Here is a 14,237-nt window from a genome sequence, read left to right as displayed (position 1 = left end):
CTTCTTATGGGCTTTGGGCCCCAAAAGAGGTACCTATTTTGTGGGTAAAGGTTACTATGCAACTTAACTCACACACACACGCGCCGCCCGGCTCAGTTCGGTTCGCACGCATGGGTCAAGTCCAATTTTAATTTTTTGCCTGATACGGGTTCAAATCTGGTTTGGTTCGGGGTCGAAGTGGTGTGTCCCTTCGATAAACAGTTAATCAATTCAGTTAGTTGGGTTGGTTGAACTCAACCCAAATGGTGCATCCCTTCACAGTGTAACTATAAATTAGTTTCTGATCCGAATTGGTGCATCCATTCGGTGACTTTTTGCATCTTTTCGTCAAGCCTGTTTACCTCTATAAATAGGCTGTCAGTCTGCATAATTAAAAATATCATCAGAGAAGAATAGAGTCGAGTCTGCATCTGAAAGAGAGTACAGCACAGTTCTGGTTCAATCAAGGCATTAGAAAGCTGCTTCCTTTCCAGTGCAAGGCAGTCGTTGTATCCTGGGAGACCGACGTCCACTGTTCCAGAAGCAATCGGTGGAGGGCGAATTGGTCTTAAGGAGATAGTGTCCAACACTAGACTCGACTATTCAGAAATCTATATTCTGTAATCTGTAAGTTATTTATATTATTTTGATCGAATTTATTGTGACTCTTTGGAATCAGATTGTTACCGCCAACAGGTTGTTACAAAGGAAACAACCACTTTAAATAGATTTTGTTATCTGACAATAGGACCAATATTTGTTAAGCTAGCTTACTGCTACAATTACTGAAGCTACTCTCTTCTCTTCAGTTTATATGGTCTCAGTACCTCTCAGCAAGTTTGGAATCATCTTGCCTCATGATTTGCATCTCAGTCACGCGAATAGCACATTTGAAGTGCTAGCTGCAAACACAAACACTTCACCAAGGCAAAAAATCGCCAAAACTTGGTCTAATCAATTGACTATTATTGGAATATCAAGTTCACTTCGTCAAGAATATGTTAAATACAAAAATTAAATCTCTCCAATCTGATGGAGCGGGAGAATACACATCTCATCATTTTAAACAATTTCTTGAGTCTAGTGGCATTATTGAACGTCTATCATGTCTATGCACATCATAGAGAAATGGTGCAGCGGAGAGGAAACTTAAACATATAGTTGAAACAGGTTTAGCTTGCTTGCACATTCTCGTCTTCCAAAGACAAGTCACCTTTTCTGGTTTTATTGAACAGAAATCCAGATTATTCGATGATTAAAGCTTTTGGAGTACGTGTCTATTATCTTTTACTATATCCTTATAACAATCATGAGCTAATGTTCCGATAAAAAAAAAGTGCATTTTTAGGATATAATTTTGATCACAAGGGTTATAGGTAGTTAGATCCTATTGTTAACCATATCTAAATAAGTAGAAACATCATCTTTGATGAAATACAATTTCTAGGTGGTGCTAAAATTCTAGTCCTACAAGGCTCTCTCGCTTCAGAATCTGCAAAGCCGAGAGAAGGTTCTTTAACATCACCAATAGCAATCAGGGTTCCCTCCTTTCCTTTGCCTCACTCCTCTAAGTTGGTTCAATCTACTGATATTATGCCACATGGTTCAATTGCACCCACTCTGCCATGAAGTGATGTCCTTATTTCTCCTAGTCATAATGCCATTTTGCTCTTACTTCTCCACATCATTTTAGAACGTCTGATACATCTCATTCTACTTCATAATTGAATGAAACCTACAAGATCTCATTCACAACCCATTCATTCTATTGTCACTAGAAGTAAGGTAGGTCATCTTCATCTTACACATTTTCCAGACAACCATATATATTACTCCACCAAGCATCTAATGAATGGAGGAGTTTCAAGCTAGCTTTACAGGCTAATCAAATGTGGTCCTTATGTCCTTAAACACAAAATAGGAAAATCATAAACAACAAATGGGTGTATAACGTTAAGTAGAATGCAGATGCTCTATAGGAAGGTTCAAGGCATGCTTAGTGGAAAGAGATTTAACAAATGAATGGTTTGGATTACACAGAGAGTTTTTAGCCCTATAATTAAACCACGCATTGATGCGAAACGTGGTGGAGCAAGATGAAAGAAGAAAATAAGAAGGGAAGAAATGAGGTTTCACACCTCCACCCTAAGAAATGGTTTCACACCAAAATTCTTCAAAGAATAAAATCACATAAACTTTTATTAACCTCCAAAGAAAATATAACGGGTCTATATATAGACCTACAGTAGAATTAAGCAAAAACACCCTACATAAAAAATAAACAAAAGACACCATAAATAAATCAAAATCAGAACCAGATCCCTATAGGAGGGATCATCAACTGTCGGCGCCTCCTACGCTGGTACACACACCATCGCGTCCGATCAATGATGTCCGCATCATTCTCCCCTGGTAGGAGAGAAGTCGACTCCGTTGAGTGTGTTGCTCTGCTGTTCTCATACTGCTCTAAGGTATCAGGGTGATGCACCTCCAAATCATGACGATCAAGCCACGTGTCATCAGATGTAGGCCGTCCTTTCCAACGTACTAGATACCATTGGGATCCACATTTTCTAGTTAAAATAATTTTATCATCTAAAATTTAATCAATTTTGTCTGCTATGTTAGATAGAATATTAGGAAGTGAAGGTAAAAAGGGTCTCTCATAAACAGGCTCATTAGTAGGCTCAGTATCTAGTAGGTTATCTAGCGTAAAATTTGGACCTTTATAAGCTACTAGATTCTCAATATTAAAAGTAGAACTGATGCCGAAATCACTGAGGAGATCTAGAACATAAGCATTATCATTAATTTTTTGAGAACTTTAAAAGGTCTGGCACTTCATGCATGCAACTTTTTGACAGTTCCAAGTGGGAACCGTTCCGAACGTATCCAGACCATCACAAAGTCTCCAACATTAAATTCTTTAAATCTCTTTCTTAGATCAGCTCAAATTTTATAATTAGTATTATTTTGAATAATTCTATTACTGATTTCTTTATGGAAGTCATAAATATGTGATGCGAATGCAGATGCAGACTCAGACAACCTATGATAATGAGACATAGGAATGAGATCTATAGGTTGTTTAGGTTTATAACCATATACTACCTCAGTTGGACTCAGACCTATTGATCTATTAATAGAATTATTATATGCAAATTCAGCAATTGGCAATTTTTGATCCCAATCTCTTAGATTCTCGCCAACAAGAGTTCTCAGTAGATTACCTAAGCTCCTATTGACTACTTTAGTTTGCCCGTCAGTTTGTGGGTGGAAAGCAGTTGAATACTGAAGCTTGGTTCCCATCTTATGCTATAGAGTTTTCCAAAAATAACTAGTGAATTTTACATCCCTATCTGATACAATAGTTTTTAGTAGCCCATGCAACTTAATGATTTCATCAAAATAGATTTTAACAACTCGAGAGGCATCAAAAGTTTGGGAACAGGGTATAAAGTGGGCCATCTTTGAAAATCGATCTACCACCACAAAAACGGAATCATGCTTTCGGATGGTCTTTGGAAGTCCAAGTACGAAGTCCATACTAACATCTTACCAAGGATAATTAGGAACAGGTAAAGGCGTGTACAATCCTGTATTTTGCTTTCGTTGCTTAACGAGTTGACATGCATGACATCGACTAACAAGTCTCATAACATCTCTCTTTAGCTTGGCCAAAAAAATCGATGTTCTGTAGCTTCAATAGTTTTCGCATGCCCAAAATGTCTAGCTAAACCCCCAGCATACAATTCCCAAATTAAAAATTCCCTTAACAAGGTGCTGGGAATGCATAACTTTCGAGATTTAAATAGATAGCCATCCTACAAGATGAAACCATCTACTTCTTGAGTCGCTCCATCGCTTAATAAATTATAAACTTCATGAAAATCCGGACATGATTCATATTTAGTTTTGATTTTATTAAACCCTATTACTTCTACATTCATCCTTGAAAGAAGAATCATGTGACGACTCAATGCATTAGCCGCTTTGTTGTTTGCTCCAGACTTGTGTCACAAGGTGTATGTATAGTCCTGGAGAAATTCAACCCACCTGCCGTGTCTAGCATTAAGCTTCTTCTAGGAGTTAAGGTAGCGAAGAGCTTCATGGACAAAAGATTACGAATTCTTGAGGAAGCAAATAATGTCTCCAATGGCGAAGAGATTGAACCACAGCATAAAATTCCTTATCGTAAGTGGTATATCGTTATTTAGTTTCATTCAGCTTTTCACTAAAGTAGGCAATTGGATGACCTTCTTGGCTCAGGATTCCCCCTATACAAACTCTAGAAGCGTCACAAGTGACCTCAAAAACTTTATTAAAATTAGGGAGTCGTATGACAGGGGCTTCCACCATTTTCTTTTTGATTTCAGTAAAAGCTTTAGTAGCACTTGCTGACCACTTAAATTCACCTTTCTTGAGGCATTCTGTTATCGGAGCCATAATGGTACTAAACCCCTTGATGAATTGACGATAGACGGTAGCGAGCCCATAAAAACTTCTCACGTCTCTTATGGTACGGGGTTTAGGCCATTCTTTAATAGCTTTGACCTTATCAGGGTCAGTAGACACTCCTTCAAATGAAACAATGAAACCCAAGAAAACAACTTTGTTTGTCAGAAACGTATATTTTTTAGGGTTTGCATAGAGTTGCTCTCTCCTCAAGACAATGCAAACTTGACAAAGATGATCTATATGTTGCTCCCGAGATCGATTATAAATAAAGATGTCATCAAAGTATACGACTAAAAATTGTCCCATAAAAGGTCATAATATTTGAGTCATCACTCTCATGAAAGTACTCAGCATTAGTCAAGTCAAAAGGCATAACCGTCCATTCATATAACCCATCTTTTGTTTTAAACGCAGCCTTCCATTCATCGCCAGGGCGTATACGAATTTGGTGACAACCACTTTTATAATCTATCTTTGAAAAGATCGTGGCCCCTGCCATCATGTCCAACATGTCATCCAAATGAGGAATGGGAAAACGGTATTTTATCGTTATTCGATTAATAGCGCCGTTGTCGATGCACATGCGCCAAGTTCCATCTTTCTTTGGCGTTAACAATGCGGGAATTGCGCAAGGACTTAGGCTTTCTTTAAAAAAGCCTTTTCTCAATAACTCGTCAACTTGTCGTTTGAGTTAGCATGTTTAGTTGGGTTAACTCTATAATGAGGCAAGTTAGGAAGAGATGTGTTAGGTTTTTATTTGTTGGCAATTGTGTACAAAATATTCTAAGTGTATTTTTTACATGTATATGAGCTTTACACAAGTCTAGAATATCTCTCGTCTAAAGAATTGCAAGGTTATTGGAGAAAAGCTGTTGAGTTCACACCGCGTTCACAAACGCGTTCGAACGCGGTGCGTTCACAAACGAGTTCGAACGCGAAATCTGCGTTCACACAGACAGAGAGCCGCGTTCACAAACGCGTTCGAACGCGGGCACTGCGTTCACACAGACAAAGAGCTACGTTCACAAACGAGTTCGAACGCGGTGCGTTCACAAACGAGTTCGAACACGAAATCTGCGTTCACACAGACAGAGAGCCGCGTTCACAAACGCGTTCGAACGCGGGCATTGTGTTCACACAGACAGAGAGCCGTGTTCACAAACGCGTTCGAACGCAACCTGAAGAATTCAAGCTGTCGCGTTCGAACGCACTCGAGCCCGTTCGAACGCACCAACAAAGTTTAAAAATATTGGACTTTCATGAGTACGGATAAGATTCAGATTTGACTCTATCTTGAAGATCATGAGTACGGATAAGACTCGGATTTGGCTCTATCTTGAATATCATATATAAGGATTATGAAACCCTAACTCTAGGGTGGTGGAAGAAACATTATTGAGGGTGACTTCTTGAAGCTACATCGGTTCTTCTACCAACAAGGTTCCACTCATCTACAAGAATTTAATCTTTCGTCTTAAGGGTGATCTAGACGAAAGATCAATCTCGAGGGCTACTGAGATTGGACTTCAATCACAAGAAGCAGTGAATCGTGGGTTCTAGCGATCAAGACTGAGAGAAACAAAGTCGTTTGGATCGACGGGGTGTTTTGTGAGTCAGTCTTGTAACTGCTACTATTATAGTGATTGGTTTTGATCCGAGTTTGGATCCGTGGTTTTTTTCCCGTTTTGGGTTTTTCCACGTTAAAATCTTGGCGTTCATCTCTACTTTCGTTTTTAATATTTCTTCCGACTTTTACTTAAGCGAACGAGAAATATCATTGCCTAGAGGTTAAATACATACGTGTGTCTAGGTATTTATTTTTTTCAATTGGTATCAGAGCAGGTTCTCTCACTCTTTGAGAGAGATCAAATAGGCATGGATTTTCATAGAGATGGACAATTATCTATTAGACCTCCTATTCTAGATGGATCAAATTATGGATATTGGAAAGCTAGGATGAGAGCTTATTTGAAATCTATAGATGAGCGAGTATGGATGGCCATTATGAACGGTTGGAGTCCACCAATGTACATGGTGAATGAAAAACTTATTGAGAAACCGATTGACTCATGGGATAAGTCAGACTATGACAAAGTCGGCTGGAATAGCAAAGCAATAAATGCTATTTTTAGTTGTGTTTCCTCGGAAGAATTTAGAAGAATTTCTACGTGTGAGATAGCAAAAGAAGCCTGGACGATCTTAGAAACTACTCACGAAGGAACCATGGCTGTAAAACTTTCGAAACTTCAGAGGTTGACTACTAGTTTTGAAACCCTACGTATGGAGGAGAATGAGACATTTGATGAGTTCTATGCAAAGCTGAGTGATATAGTCAACTCTAGTTTGAACTTAGGAGAGAAACTTCCTGAAAATAGAATTGTCCGTAAGATCCTTAGGTCCCTTCCAGAAAGGTTTCTGGCAAAAGTTACAGCTATTGAGGAAAGTAAGGATATCGATTCAATGAAAGTTGAACAATTGGTAGAAAATTTACAAACATTTGAGTCCAGTCTTTCAAAACCGAGGAAGTCCAAAGGGATGGCCCTATCTACAGTTGAACAAAATTTAGAGGAGTCGGATGATGAAAGTGATTTAGATGTTGAGATGTTGACCATGTTTGTCAAAAAGTTCAATAAATTCTTTCGGAAGCCAAACAAGTTAAATGTTGAAAAACTTGAGAAAAGCAAAGCCTTTGTAAAAAGGAAGAATACTGTGAGTTCAAATACAGGTGGTACCAACAACAATGTCAAATAGAAAAATAAGAATTTTGAGAATAAAGTTCAATGTTTTGAATATTCTGGTTTTGGACACATCGCACAAGAATGCCCTAATCGTCTTAAGAGGAAGGGCAAAGCTATGAAAGTTACTTGGGATGACTCAGATGAATCTATTGATGATTCTGAAAAGGACGAAGAAAACTTTGTAGCTTTTACCTCTTCTCTACTTAATACTGACTCTATTGTTGATACTGATAGTATAGATGATCAGGATATGTTACCTGCTGAGGAAGATGAATCTGAAATCCAAAAGGCATATAATGACTTATACCTAGAGTCGTTTAAACTCAAGAAAAGCAATCTTAGACTACTTCAACGACTCAAGGTAATCGAACCAGAAATAATTCAATTTGAAGAGATGTACAAATTGAAGCTTGAACGTGTCAAAGACTTTTCTGAATAACTTGACAATGCAAAAAATAAAATAAAGGCTGATAAAATTGAACTAGAGCGATTGCATAAGGAAGTTACATTTCTGAAAGGGAAGAACAAACTTGACGAAATTCTAAAAGCTCAGATCTCTGGAAAAGACAGGTATGGTATTGGATACACTAGTAATTCAAATAATAATAAAACTGTATTTGTTTCTGCAGGTATACAAAAGGAAGAATACCTGAAGCCATCAACCGCATTTACAAAGTAATCGTGGATGAACCCTTCTAAACAGAACTTGAATATACAAACTGGTAAATCTTCGATGGTACCAAAGGTAAACTCTAATCACTCTCCTCGACATAAGGTGAGTAGAAAAAGGTTTGTTCCGACATGCTATCATTGCGGCATTCTAGGGCATATTCGACCACATTGCAAATTTTTGCAAAAACCTAGAAGTGCTTTTATTTATGGGATGAAAACAAAAGCCATATGGATCAAGAAATCTGATTTGAAATGTTATGTTGTGCATACTGCCTTGAAAGCCTTAAATTCTGAATTGTGGTATTTAGATAGTGGCTGTTCAAGACATATGTCGGGTGACAAGTCTTTATTTTCTAATCTCGAAAAACATGAAGGGGGAGTTGTGACATTCGGAGATGGTAACTCATCCAAGGTAATAGGTAAAGGAAAGGTAAGTACTCCAGGGATTCCTAGTCTCGAAAATGTTCTTTATGTTAATGGCTTGAAAGCAAATTTATTAAGCATCATTCAATTTTGTGATGAAGGTTATGAGGTAGAATTCTCTAAAAATGATTGTACTATTCTAGATCATGATGGTAATGTTATATGTTTTGGATCTAGAACATCTAATAATTGCTATATTGTTAGAACTTCACATAATCTGAAATGTAACAAGACAAAACAATAGCAATAGAACATGTTGAGACAGAGAAACAGTTGGGTGATTTGTTACAAAACTTTTTGATTTACAGAGATTTCAGTATATTCGCACTTCTTTAGTGATTTGTGCTTTGGATTGATTTGTGTTTTAGTTTGCGAGTTTCTTATTATTTTGTTTCATTTTTTTTAGGTTTTATTTTACTCTGAAATTTTCTTTGGTTTCAGTTTTAGATTTGTCGAGAGTTTTTGTTATAAAAAATAAATTGATGCACTCCTAGATTCAATAATATACTCTTGACATAAAAATATGATTTTTCTCTTGATTATGAGTTATTATAGTCAATTTGTCATCTTGTAGTATATTGTTTCAATTTTGATTTTGTCACTCCCTCGACTTCTATAATAATAAAATTTTAATGCACTCATAACGTATATATATTCTTGTGTGAGCATGATATCATGAATATTTTTTTAAATAGCTCACTATTAACTTTGATTTGCAAAGTTTGACCTCATACTTAGTTATCAAATATATTTTTATAAAAGATCAATGAAAAGGGCTACAATGAGTTAGTGTGAAAGCTGTCTTGTTTCGAGTCCAGTTTGACTCAATACATTATATGCAAATTCAAAAAAAATGATAGTTGTGAATTTCTTCTTGCATTTTATTTGATTTGTACTACAAGAAAAGGGCTACCTACTCATGTGTGAAAGCCATCATTACACCTATTTTTTTTAAAAAAAAATACAGGAAAAATTCCTGTTATGTTATGGAGAATAAGTCGAAAAGTGCAAAATTTCAATACTAAGTCGGTTTGACTACTGTGTTGCATCATTGTTTATATAGGAAAGTTTGTTTAAGAAGATTGGTTCATGTTATCTATGCTCATCTTGCATATGCGTATCGTTATGATCAATCAAGATTAATTTAATTTTGAGTGATGCATTAGAATTGATTATAATATGCTTTTGATGACTTGATTGATCTGTGTATGACTTATTTCATTTTATTGTCATATTCTATGTCTTGAATGTATTTTGAATTTCTAGAAGTGCATCTCCAAAGTCTATTGATCTTGATTGATTTCGTGTAGTTTCAAGTTTTGATCACGTTAAAGTTAATATTTGATGTTTTTTGTGCGATTGAACGTGATAACTTGCATTTTTAAGTGGAAGATGGATTTCACTTAGGGTCTTCATGGTTTCTAGAATTTTTGGATTTTTTTTTGTATTCTTTGGGCATATGTTGAATCTTGCGACTTTTTTCCTTCTCTAGAATGCCTAAAAAACAGCTACAGTTACCAAGAAACCAAGGCCCCATTCTTCACCTACCTCGACTCTGTGTTGACGATTCTTCATCGTCAGTTTCCTCCGAGTTCCTAATCTTTGGCATTTGTGTCAAAAAGGGGGAGAGTGTCTTAGTGTCTAGGTTAGTGTCTAGGTGTCTAGGTGTGTAGAGGGAGTATGTGCATAGGGGGAGTTTATGAGAGTCTTAAATACTTTTGAACTTTGCTTGAAGTAACTGTGAACTTTGTTTGCTTAAGTACTTTTGAATTTATGCTACATTGATAACTTGTGTTTAGATTGTTTATTCATTTCAAGTTATTTTCACTTGATCTTGGAGTGGTATATGTTTTATTTGCAGGGCTTGATGTGCAAAATATTCTAGACTTGTTGATTGCTCAATTTGAAGTCTTTGTAATATCTTGTAACCTAGGTGTTTTGTCACAAATTGCCAAAGGGGGAGATTGTTAGGTTTTTATTTGTTGGCAATTGTGTACAAAATATTCTAAGTGTATTTTTTACATGTATATGAGCTTTACACAAGTATAGAATATCTCTCGTCTAAAGAATTCGAAGGTTATTGGAGAAAAGCTGTTGAGTTCACACCGCGTTCACAAACGCGTTTGAACGCGGTGCGTTCACAAACGAGTTCAAACTCGAAATCTGCGTTCACACAGATAGAGAGCTGCGTTCACAAATGCGTTCGAACGCGGGCACTGCGTTCACACAGACAGAGAGCTGCGTTCACAAACGAGTTCGAACGCGAAATCTGCGTTCACACAGACAGAGAGCTGCGTTCACAAACGCGTTCGAACGCGGGCACTGTGTTCACACAGACAGAGAGCCGTGTTCACAAACGCGTTCGAACGCAACCTGAAGAATTCAAGCTGTCGCGTTCGAACGCACTCGAGCCCGTTCGAACACACCAACAAAGTTTAAAAATATTGGACTTTCATGAGTATGGATAAGATTCAGATTTGGCTCTATCTTGAAGATCATGAGTACGGATAAGATTCAGATTTGGCTCTATCTTGAAGATCATGAGTACGGATAAGATTCGGATTTGGCTCTATCTTGAAGAACATGAGTACGGATAAGACTCGGAGTTGGCTCTATCTTGAAGATCATGAGTACGGATAAGACTCGGATTTGGCTCTATCTTGAATATCATATATAAGGATTATGAAACCCTAACTCTAGGGTGGTGGAAGAAACATTATTGAGGGTGACTTCTTGAAGCTACATCGGTTCTTCTACCAACAAGGTTCCACTCATCTACAAGAATTTAATCTTTCGTCTTAAGGGTGATCTAGACGAAAGATCAATCTCGAGGGCTACTGAGATTGGACTTCAATCACAAGAAGCAGTGAATCGTGGGTTCTAGCGATCAAGACTGAGAGAAACAAAGTCGTTTGGATCGACGGGGTGTTTTGTGAGTCAGTCTTGTAACTGCTACTATTATAGTGATTGGTTTTAATCCGAATTTGGATCCGTGGTTTTTTTCCCGTTTTGGGTTTTTCCATGTTAAAATCTTGGCGTTCATCTCTACTTTCGTTTTTAATATTTCTTCCGACTTTTACTTAAGCGAACGAGAAATATCATTGCCTAGAGGTTAGATACATACGTGTGTCTAGGGATTTATTTTTTTTCAAGATGCACCCGGGACGAAATCAATAGCATGTTGAATATCTCTCATTGGTGGCAATTCATCCGGGAGATCCTCTGAAAAGACATCCGAGAATTCCTCAATCACAGTAGCGACTTCTAAAGGAATTGATTCACTAGGCTCATTCAGAATTTCTCGAGCAGCAAGAATTAGAATAGGAGTTCCTTTACGTATCTCGCATTCAATGCTTCTCACACTAATTAAGCTGACTTTACTGTCCGAGTGGATGGGATCAGACTTCTTTTCCATCTTACCACCTCTAGGCTGCGACGGAAGAATTTTGATTTTCTTACTCTCGTGTTCAAACATGTAGATATTTGAACGGCCATAAATATGCACATCATTATCAAATAGCCAAGGCCTCCCAAAGATAATTTGACCCACATCCATGGTCAATACATCGTACTAGATTTTATCCTTATAAGTCGTGAATTCAATTGGAACCAAACAACGCTCTTTTATTAGCATATCAAGATCATCTGTACTATCAGTATTATCATCAACAGAGTCAGTATTAAGCAGAGAAGAAGCAAAGGTTACAAAGTTTTCTTCGTCTTTTTCAGAATCATCATTAGATTCATCTGAATCATCCCAAGTAACTTTCATAGCTTTGCCCTTTCTCTTAAGACGATTAGGGCATTCTTGTGCGATGTGTCCAAAACCAGAACATTCAAAACATTGAACTTTATTCTCAGAATTCTTATTTTTCTATTTGACATTGTTGTTGCTACCACCTATATTCGAAGTCACAGTATTCTTCTTTTTCACAAAAGTTTTGCTTTTTTCAAACTTTTCAGTATTAAACTTGTTTGGCTTCCGAAAGAATTTATTGAACTTTTTGACAAACATGGTCAACATCTCAACATCTAAATCACTTTCATCATCCGACTCCTCTAAATTTTGTTCAACTGTAGATAGGGCCATCCCTTTGGACTTCCTCGGTTTTGAAAGACTGGACTCAAATGTTTGTAGATTTCCTACCAATTGTTCAACTTTCATAGAGTCAATGTCCTTACTTTCCTCAATAGCTGTAACTTTCGCCTGAAACCTTTCTAGAAGAGACCTAAGGATCTTACAGACAATTCTACTTTCAGGAATTTTCTCTCCTAGGTTGAAACTGGAGTTGACTATATCACTTAACTTTGCATAGAACTTATCAAATGTTTCATTCTCCTCCATACGTAGGGTTTCAAAATTAGTAGTCAACCTCTGAAGTTTCGAAAGTTTTACAGCCATAGTACCTTCATGAGTTGTTTCTAAGATCATCCAGGCTTGTTTTGCTATTTCACAAGTAGATATTCTTCTAAATTCTTCCGAGGAAACACAACTAAAAATTGCATTTATTGCTTTGCTATTCCAGCCAACTTTTTCATAATCTGTTTTATCCATGACTCAATCGGTTTCTCAACTAACTCATCATTCACCATGTACATTGGTGGACTCCAACCGTTCACAATGGCCATCCATACTCTCTCATTTATAGACTTCAAATAAGCTCTCATCCTAGCTTTCCAATATCTATAATTTGATCCATCTAGAATAGGAGGTCTAATAGATGAGGGTCCATCTCTATGAAAATCCATGCCTATTTGATCTCTCTCAAAGGGTGAGAGAACCTCTAGGCAATGATATTTCTTGTTCACTTAAGTAAAAGTTGGAAGAAATATTAAAAACGAAAGTAGAAATGAACGCCAAGATTTTAACGTGGAAAACCCAAACGGGAAAAAAACCACGGATCCAAACTCGGATCAAAACCAATCACTATCATAGTAGCAGTTACAATACTGACTCACAAAACAACCCGTCGATCCAAACGACTTTGTTCCTCTCAGTCTTGATCGCTAGAACCCACGATTCACTGCTTCTTGTGATTGAAGTCTAATCTCAGTAGCCCTCGAGATTGATCTTTCGTCTAGATAGCCTTTAAGACGAAAGATTAAGATTTGTAGATGCGAAGGGCCTTGTTTGTTGAAGAACCGATGTAGCCTCCAAAAAGTCTCCTTGAATAATCTTCTTCAACTACCCTAGGTTAGGGCAACACTATCCTTATATATGATCTCCAAGATAGAGCCAAATCCAAGTCATAATCGAACTCACGAAAATCCAATAAATTGCAAACTTCATAGGTGCGTTCGAACGCGGCTTGAGTGCGTTCGAACGTGGCTCGAGTGCGTTCGAACGGCCTAACTTAATCTCAGGTGCGTTCGAACGGGCCCGAGTGCGTTCGAACGCGACAGCTTGAATTCTTCAGGTTGCGTTCGAACGCGTTTATGAACGCTGCCCTCGGTCTGTGTGAACGTAGTACCCGCATTCGAACGCGTTTGTGAACGCGGCTCTCTGTCTGTGTGAACACAGTGCCCGCATTCGAACGCGCTTGTGAACGCGGCTCTCTGTCTGTGTGAACGTAGTGCCCGCGTTCGAACGCGCTTGTGAATGCAGATTTCGCGTTCGAACGCGTTTGTGAACGCGGTGTGAACGCGACGGCTTTTCTCCAATGATCTTGCAATACCTTTGGCCTCTCTAGTATGAGTGGCTGCCTTATAAGGTGGGTCACTAGTAGTAACCATCTTATCCTTGCCCTTGTCTGCCACAGAGATCTTTCGCTGATGACACTTTTCGTCCTTGGTAACCCTTGAGACAAGCTGAGCGGAGTGGTCTTCTTTGACGTGCAATGCAGGATAGCTCTTTTTTGTACCCTATTCCATGCATTTTTCCTTAGTGTGCCTATGCTTGCTGCCTCCTCATAGCTTGCGTGGTCATATCGCCATTCAGAGTCTCTCTCCTCGCCGCCATCTTTTGCA

Source organism: Typha angustifolia, chromosome 6 (assembly GCF_048772165.1).
Source record: "Typha angustifolia cultivar Huaian chromosome 6, ASM4877216v1, whole genome shotgun sequence".
Taxonomy (NCBI): Eukaryota; Viridiplantae; Streptophyta; class Magnoliopsida; order Poales; family Typhaceae; genus Typha; species Typha angustifolia.
Note: the sequence above shows the minus strand (reverse complement) of the source record.